This window comes from Geotrypetes seraphini, chromosome 12, assembly GCF_902459505.1.
Source record: "Geotrypetes seraphini chromosome 12, aGeoSer1.1, whole genome shotgun sequence".
NCBI lineage: Eukaryota > Metazoa > Chordata > Amphibia > Gymnophiona > Dermophiidae > Geotrypetes > Geotrypetes seraphini.
In genome coordinates, this window is record NC_047095.1 from 118340254 (window position 1) to 118349557 (window position 9304).

Below are 9304 nucleotides of genomic sequence, written 5' to 3' on the forward strand. Positions count from 1 at the left end.
GGTAGAGGGAACCTCAGCTAATATATTACAAAAAGTTTTTGCCTCAGTCTCCACCTGCTGGTCATAGTGAGGTATAATACCCATTTGTAAGAACTATACCGGTCTATCAGGCGATACAGAATGAGGTATTACCCATCAGTGAAGCTGTACCGGTCTGGAAAGGTGATAAAGAAAATCAAGTTACAGGGTTATTTCTCATCCAAATCAAAAGACACTTGGGGGGGGGGGGGGAGAGTAGTGGGACCCCCTTCCCCCCCCGCATAAAGACCACATCAGGTTGTGTCCCATGTTGAACCTGATTTTATGGGAAATGCTGCTGTTAGGTGTAGGACTGGCAATTCACTAATTCCACACACCAAAGCTGTATTGAGCTCTCACTGGAAGGCAGACTGAGAAGATCCTTGAGTTTTTATTGATCTACATCTTCCAAGTTTCAAGAAGGTGAAGTCATATACCTCACAATTATACACTGCACCTAACTGGATATTCTGACTTCCATACAGTAGATTCTTTCTATTAAAAACTATGCATTGCGCAGTGTACGTTATGGTATTTGATTCTACATTGCAAAATCTCATTTCCGGAAAGGCTATTTCTAGTGGGGGGGGGGGGGGGGAAATTATCTCGTGTGTAAATAGAATTAAATGAAGAGAAATTCTAGATGCCATTCTAAGGATAGCTACATATCAAGTTAATTAACATGCCATTTTCAAAAATACTATATAATAAATCTATAAACCTAAATGCATACAGCTAGAGAATATTTTCAAAGTAGAAAAAAATATATTAACACTCCAAGTAAAAATTTAAATTAAAAATGAATATGCATCGTACTAACAGCAGCGTGCCAGATTTTTAAAAAAATGGATCAGCATGTGGGATCTCTTCATGGAAGAAATTAGGGGGGGGGGTCATTAGAGTGGGCAGACTTGATGGGCCGTGGCCCTTTTCTGCCGTCATTTTCTATGTTAACAAAAAAAAAGTAAAACTCAAGTCTGCCTTTAAGACAAACCAGTTAGTTAAGGCACTAAGACAGTGTTCTTCAATGCAAGGCCCAGGGGCCAATGGTGGCCCCTGAAAGCCTCTGTGACAGCCCTCATAATCATTCTGGCTTTTTGTCTGTTACTCTTTGCCTCTACCCAAATTCTTGGGAGAAAAAAACTACCTGCTTTAAGAACAAGGAATTTCAATAAATGAAGAGAATGCCTACCTCCTTGAGGATACCCTCAATAAAGTTTGAAGGCAAGCTAGTGTGGCAGATATTATCGACACACACTGGTGAGCAGTGTCATAGCCTTGCATGGAATGATATTTGGTGGTTTCTCCTTCAGCTTATTTGGGTCCAAAGTGGCCCTGACCGGAAAAAAGCAGGCATAGTGGTTTTGTTTCTGTTTCCTGTGTGTGAAGGCCATTTTTACTACAGCTATAAAATGGTCAATTTTCTATTTGTTGTATTAATGGCCATGCACTGTTGCCATTGTCATGTAACCATAAAAAATGACTGCATGAGCACTCACTGCCACCCTTGTTGTAGGCTCACACGGTAATCCTGTGCTAACATTAGTGTGCGGTAATGTATCTTTGCTCATTTTCTGCCTCCTGATATGACCTCTCATAAAAGCACACACAAATTTGGCACTTACCAAAGGATGCCCGAGTGCATCTTCAGTATACCATTTTTAGTTAAAAAAAAAAAAAGTAAGTCTCCAAAGTGCATTAGGTTTTGAAGTTAACATGGACTTTAATGCGTGTTAACTGCAAATTTAATGGTCTTTTTGAGGGCACTTTAGTTTAAGCAGGTCATGTGCTAATGTAGCCATTGGTGCACGGTAACTGCTAGGATTTAAAATGGAAGCACTTAGCGAGTCTTATATGGGAGACACTAAAATTTCCTGGCAGGTGTGGAAACACTGCCAGCACGTTCTAGTTAATGCACACTAACTGGATAACAGCAGAGTTAATGCTGGATCATTTAGGGACAGAATCTATAAATAGGCGCCACTTGGCGCAGTTGTCAGTCAACTGCTAGGTGACACTTATAAAATCCTGCCTAGCGGTGCTTAGGCATCCTAGAGGTAGGCGTTGACATTAGCCCAGGTTTTACTTGGCCTAATTTACCAGACTCTTACTCAGATGCCTAGCAATGCCTACATCAACCATGTCTACTTTTCAGGTAGGTGATGGAGGGTGCCTTGACTTAGGTGTCACTAGGCATCCTAAGAGTTCTGTATGGAACTCTTAATTTAATTTTTTTTTGATTGGCTGAAAACTGGCGTGGTCAGTTACGCCAATAAAAAAAAAAAGTTGCACGTGGATTCCGAAGTTAAGCGTCCTTGATTAGGGCATCTAATATAGGCGTCCTATACAGAATCATGCCTTTCCTAATGCATGCTATTTTCATAGAACACCTTAATGCTGTCACAAGATACCCGTTAGTGCACAGTAAGGGCTTTATGCCCTTTAGTACACGTGTCCTAAAGCAGGGGTTTATAACTAATGGTACCCACACTCTCAAGAAGTAAAGAAGTCAAATGGGTAGAGGTCTTGAAATCTGAATCAAGTTATTGAAAATTTTTAGACAGAATGAAAGCATTTATTAGAAGTTACTGTGGTAGGAACGGGTGTACTACTAGAATTTTAGTGGCATGTTAGCCGCTAACAGTTATGGAACTATCTGTAGTCACTAGTGGACAAATGGTATTGAAAGGGTTGCAAGAATTTAATTGATCAGTTAAGAGATGCAAAAGCCAAAAAAGGTTACGAACCCTTGCAATTAAGGACTTATTTTACTGCAACTTTCTTTTCCCCTTTCAGAATGAAAGCTTGGTAATAGGAAATCTGTCTATAGGGAAAATTTCCAAAATTAAGACACACATACTTTCAGTACTATGAACTGGTAGTAATACCCCATCCTACCCCTAGGTGGAAGAAAAAAAGTTGTTTAAACTGAAAAAGCACTCCCTGAGGGTCTCTTCATTTAGACTTCTGTACACAAATAACGGCTTATTTTACAGTGATGAAGTCCAGGAAGAGCACTTGAATCACCATGGAAGAAAAAATAATTAAGAGGCAGTGATCAGGAAACTGAATTTACACCGGCATCCTACATCTACAGCTTTCAGTTGCTCTATTATCATTATTTTGAAACCTCAAAAACAGAAGCAGCCACGTCAACGGTGGATGTTTTAAATCAGACACACTGCATACCAGCTTTTGGAAAGAGACTCCATTGCTGGTGTCCAATGGCATTTATGCAAATAGCTGAATAAAGAAAAAAAAAAAAGAAGACTGGCCCATAATAATAAAAAATATTCAGTTCACGATCTATAGGGGAGTTCTGCGATTGCTCCGAATTCCTTCTCATATCCAGTAAACCCTTTGGTTAATAATGCACAGAAGACAACTCAATCCTGGAACTGCTATTAATGTTCTATGTTCAGCACTACCAGGTCATGATAAAATTTTGATCCAGATTCTGTGCTTTCTTTAGAACAAAAGTCAAACAGCCTTTAAGTCTGAATTATCATTTTGTGATGTTGTCAAACAATTTCAGAGACAGGAATAGGCATACACTAGTGTTGCCATAGTAGTAAAATATTATGTCTATCTGTACTTTCTCTGTTTTTAATACTATATTAATTATGTATTTTATATTTCATATTTTTTTGTTTTATAGCATTTTTTAATTAAACCACTGTTGATGTTTTCAAAAGATGGTTTATCAAATCTGTAATTAAACTTAAAAAACCAAACTATTATAGTGATCTTTGCATTCATTTTTCAAACTTGGTGAATGACTCGTGAAATAGGCAGATAGGAGTGAGGAAGAGCAAAGAGCTATAATTTCACAATTTTTGGTGACTCAAGGCATATACTGACCTAGAATGTATACTGCTCTAAGTTATGAAGTACTGAATGACAACTCATGTGCATCACCAGCAATGCGGTTTCAGGCTCATGCAACCTGTGATGACACCTCATACTACTAATTATTTCTATAGCTCATAGACAATACCCTACTGAAAAAAGGTCAGACACGGTGCCAGAAATCTTCACTGGTTTATTCCCAGCTTGGGTCTTCTGAAGCAAGGAATGCTGCAGAGACAGCATGCACAGAAATTGAGAAGAGCCAGTCATCACAAATTTGATTTTGGCCCGCCAACTCCCTCCTCTAAAGCCGAGGTCTATTGCCACATTTATATATCAAATTTCAAGTTTATTTACTGTTTGATATACTGCCTAACAAACTATCTTCTAGGAGGTTTATAAATACATTGGAAAGGGATACAAAAGAAAAAAAATATGCATAGCCTCATGTGCCAAATCCCAGGAAGTTCTCCACTGAGCTGAGCTGGAAGCTCAAATGAAGGAAGAAAATTACCAGGTAAAAACACAGAAAATCCTGTATTAACTTTTAGCTTCAAGATCTGGAAACTATAAGCAGAGGGTTAAAAAGAAATTTCTAAACACGCTTAGGATGCAAGGGATTAAAATCGCCCCATAATGCTACCTTACAGCATTTGAAAACCGAGTTGCCTACCTTTCAGTTTAGGAAGTGCAACTGTCTTAAAAAAACTATTTAGACCCTGGAGGTCCTTCTTTTACCTTATCTTCCTGGCTGAGCTACCACAATGGGGCTTTTAAGTTGTAACCCACCTGGCAAGTCTTCTGGGACCCCCACTAGTGGGCTCAGACCCACAGTTTGGGACCCCCCCTGCTCCTAATACATCAATGGTCAGAGCAACTGGAAACGAGGAACAAAAGCAGGGTGCTGAGGACCTAAATCTGCGACAGCTAAAAAGCCAACGTACCACAAATATTTAAGTCTTCAAGTCTGGAAGAAAAGAATAAGACAAAATAATAGCCAACAGTATACCAAGCTCTAATACAAAGGTACCTGCCTTGCTTACAATAATTTTAATCAGTTATAGTTAAGCTTTTGTTCCCCTTTTCCACCACCCCACCACCCCACCAAATTATGTTGGAACACAAAAATTAGCCAAGCATGGATTGGATTTTACTGGTCGCTTCAGCCAGGCAGCTAGGTATTAGCTGCCAAAGGCTCACAAGCATCTATACAATTCTAATTCAGAATGTGTTGCAAGAATGCAAAACTGCTCATTAATATTTATCAACTGGCCTTCAATTATATGTTAATCTCCCCCTTTGTGTATAAAATTTTTGAATTTCGTATTGAATAAAAAACTAATGTAAAAAAATATTTAAACTTATCGGTGTGTCATGGAATGCAAGTTTTCTTTTAAAAGGAAACTGATGTAATTCTCTTTGCCTGGAAAGTTAGGGGGCTCACTTATGATAAATAAAATTCAGTGATAAAAAAAAAAATATTGCTAAATCTGGCATGTATGTTGGATTAGAATTTTTTTGTTTGTTCATATATACAAGGAGCCTATGTATCTGTGAAAATGTACTATATTGCTCTGTACACCATAAAAAAAACTACAATAATCGCACATCGACAGATTTCTGCCAACTAGTTAATATGCATGTTCTCTTAGGCAATTCTGAAAATGACACTAGTTAAGTATTGCCTGAAATATGCTTAACTACAGACTAAAAACTTTAAGGTGGCTCTCATGTGTCACATCGCAAGCCCCTCAGAGGTATGTACAGTCAATAGCCAATGCTTCCAAGTCATCCCAGCAATATAAAACGGAAAAGCAGTCACTGCTTAGGGACGATTGATAAAAGCAAACAAAGTGTTTTTAGCTATTGTTTTTGAAAAATGAAAGAGCATGTTTAAATTGGCTCTTTACAAAAAGGAAAGAGATAAGAAACAGCACTGCCTTCAACAACATGCTTGCCCTTGGATTTCAGTCCCTAATTTTATGAAAAGGCTACCCCATTCATACACACACTTGCTATTTTAATAATGTATTTTTAAGGGAGCTAGGTAATATATATTTTTATTTATTACCTTAAAAAAATAGACTAAACAGCTACACCATTCACTTAAGGGAGCTAGGGAACCACAGCTACCTGCTTCGATGTTAACTCCTGGCAGCATCGTGACAGCAGTCATAAAAAGGTGGCCAGACCACCAGCCGTCACAAAACCCACTCCCTTCTAAAAAGTCTTTGAGATGTTAGTCATTAATTACTGGGTCTAGTCAGGCTGGGTTTTCTCTCATATGCAAGATGTTTGTTTTGCATAATTAAGATACTCAAAAGTTCTTTTGATCTTTTGTTATGGACTAGTAATGATAAAGGCATAAAGCCATTATTCCCCAAGCTTTCAGAACTCATACATATCGTGGGTCTGCCGAAGATGAAAACTCATTTTGAATAAATACCTCCCCCCTCCAGTGGTGTGTATTGTTAGAACACATGGAAAACCCTTTTTTTTTTTTTTAGCCAGGCATCATTGTACTACTGGCAAAGAAAAACTAAAGGGGATCTTATTAGGACCTTTATCTCTATCGTGCATCTTCCACAACACACACATCTTTGTAAACTTAACACACACATCTTTGTAAACTTCACATGCCATTTATTGTCATGGGGAAACAAGCAAGATAGTGTTTCACGAGTAATAGAAATGAGATCAACTAATAAGAATCCATGGTCAGAACATAAAATGCTACCACTGATCTGTGGTAGAGGACACTGAACACCATTATGTTAAATTGCCTTACTACTCTAAGAACATAAAGTTGACTAAGGTCTGTTGAGCTCAGCATCTTTTCTTCAACAATGGCCAGTCTGGATCACAAGGACCCAAGAGATCCCAAAAAGGGTTCTTGCCTTATCTATGTTTTCGTTCCTGTTAGCAGCTCAAGAAATTGGTCAGTTATAAGAATCATACTTTTCAGATAGCAGTCCAAACAATTGATTTTTGCTAATTGGTTAAATACAGCAAAGAATTTCTGGTGAGGAAAGTTGTTACAGGACTGAAGAATTTTCAAGCCTGCATGCACTATTATGGGTTGAGGATGTTTAGGGGGGGAAAAAACCCTCCCAGTGGCTGTAAACAAATGAAGCTGATAATGTTAAATACCAGAAAGGTTTGCTTACCAGGTGACTGTGGCTGTTCCCTGTGATGAGTTTACAAGCTTCACTGTTTCTAATGTTCCCATCTTATTCCTAGTACATTCATTATACAGGAGCTAAACACTGTAGAATGTTGCACAAAATCATCGAACACAAATTTATCTCAACACACAGAACCCCCCAATATACAACAAGCGATTGGGTTACAATATATTACTTGTAATGTTCAGTGCCCCTCTAATGTCCAGTGGTAGCATTGTACATCTGCATTGGAATTAAAAAAAAATAAAAATCTTCCATTTGTAAAGTTCAGCGATAAGGTTCCTCCTATATTAGAAATAACTTACTGTACGAATTACACTCAAACCGGTAACCTTTTAAAAGTAGATTATGCCAATATCACCCCATTACTTTTACAGTGGGAAGGGAAATTGGAAAACTGGGAGACAAAATCCAAGCATGAATCACATATATATAACACAGAAAGGAACAAAGTCTGAAATCTAAGTAAGCAATGGTGTCGGAAGGAAAAGCTTACAAAATTAAAAAGTAATGAGTTTGAATTTAGATGTCTTTTGCCTGTAGCTGAAAGAGCAAATGTTATGAATTGGGAGGAGTTGGGGGAATAAATGTTAGTACTCCACTATCATGCACCAGTCCCCTCTGCTTCCATCAATGGGCCGTTTTAGCTCCAGGTCTGGCTGAAGAGCAGAGCTGGTAGAGGAGGAGCATGGAGGGAAGAGATTACATCACCAGGAGCAGCTCCCACCCTCTTCTCAGAAATACTGCCAAGGAGGAAACCAAAACAAAGGGAAAACAGACAGGCGCCATTTTAGAGTTTCAAAAAGAACAAAGTAACCACCATCTTAGGTCTAAAAAATTTAAAGGGAACAAAGTAGCTGCTTCAAGAGCTGTTATGCTCTACTTTGTAGACAGAATCCATACATTTGAAGAAAAAAATAAGCCCGGTCACTAAGGAAAAAGTGAGATTAGTTAGCCTAAAAAAAAGGTTTGTGAGAGAAAGGATATAGTCACCCTGTTGAAACATGACAAGTATTAACCAAAATATATGATTTTAATAACAGGGGGCTTTAAAACCAGTCAATGGCATGTTACAGCCCTTATTTACTGTGTATGAGATGTATCCCACCTCCATGTAAAAAAAGCATATTCTTTCTGCAATCTTTATCCCCAGATTGCACTAATCCCTTTCTACACAATTTTATTATAGTGAATTCAAATTATACACATGCCGTTTTGCTTTCCTACCCTGCAATCTTTATGTACAGATTGCTTATTAATTAATTAAACTGCATCGCTATTTTCTATAGTCACTATTTAAACATTATTCCGCCCTTCAGGGACGTCTCACACACAAGGAAGCGGTCTTTTATTCACCAACTCCGTCATCTCTTGTATGTGAGCTCATTTAAATCCCTATAGTTATTGCCTTTTTAACCACCCCAACGACTTTGCACCCCTCCCCCCCTTTACTCATTTAACGCTTCCTACCCGTTGTCTTCCCGCCCGCCTTCTCCTTCCTTTCGTTGTTCAAAAATACACTTACTCTCCTCCAATTCCTCTTTCCTTCAGCGCCTCGGGGAGCAATAACAAAAAAACTTGAATACTAAAAGGTCATTTGCCTTTTTTTTTTTTTTAAACTACTCCCTACCCCCTCCCTTCAGCTATTTTTCTATTAATGGACTTTTATGCCTTTACGTAGGGAGGGCGCACTGAAAGGGGTGGTAGGGTTTGTTTGTTGTTTTTTTTTGATTTGGTTATAAATATTTGTTCTTGTTGTGATGATTTCTTCAGTCACAAAAAAAAATATAAGTTATCACATGCAGCAGCCGCTGTCGCCCCTTTTTTTTGGATTGTGTAATAAGTAGTGCTGGTGATCGTGTGAGGCGTTGGCAGTGGAAAAAAAAATTAAGCCGCCTTTTAAGTCTTCCCGCTTTGGGCTCTTCTCTTTCTCAGCGCGTAGAATAAAAACCTGAGAGAAGAGAAAAACAAGAAAAAAAAAGCAAGCTTTCAGTCAAGGCCATCAAATACATTCAACAAACTTACGTTCAAGCGACTTATTCGACGTATTTTTCGCTCCGTTTTCAGGCCGCTCCCAGACCATCTCAACGCATCCCCCCTCCACTCACCTTCAGCCGAGCCCCAGAATGGCGACGGTTGCTCGGGCGCGGCGTTATAAAGGGACGTGACGTCACAAGGCGGAACGTCGTCCTTCACCGTCCTCGAGAGCGTGTCTGTGCGCCACGTGACGGGAGAAGCGGCCAATCAAAACC

The 9304-nt window shown here is 38.9% G+C and overlaps 1 protein-coding gene across 2 annotated transcripts in view; it reads right to left on the reverse strand.

Annotated features, from left to right (window-relative positions):
* PPP1R10 (protein phosphatase 1 regulatory subunit 10) overlaps positions 1–9291 on the reverse strand; it is a 60834-nt gene extending 51543 nt beyond the window's left edge. The window contains exons 1-2 of one of the 2 annotated variants that reach the window (XM_033916916.1): positions 9161–9291; positions 8578–9003 (exon numbers count right to left, since the gene is read on the reverse strand). The gene's annotated coding sequence lies outside the window, so the exon portion shown is untranslated. Of the gene's footprint in view, positions 1–4656; positions 4676–8577; positions 9004–9160 lie in introns of those variants that run through there. The other variant, XM_033916917.1, reaches the window with a different exon arrangement.
* Between the last annotated feature and the right edge of the window lie 13 nt (positions 9292–9304).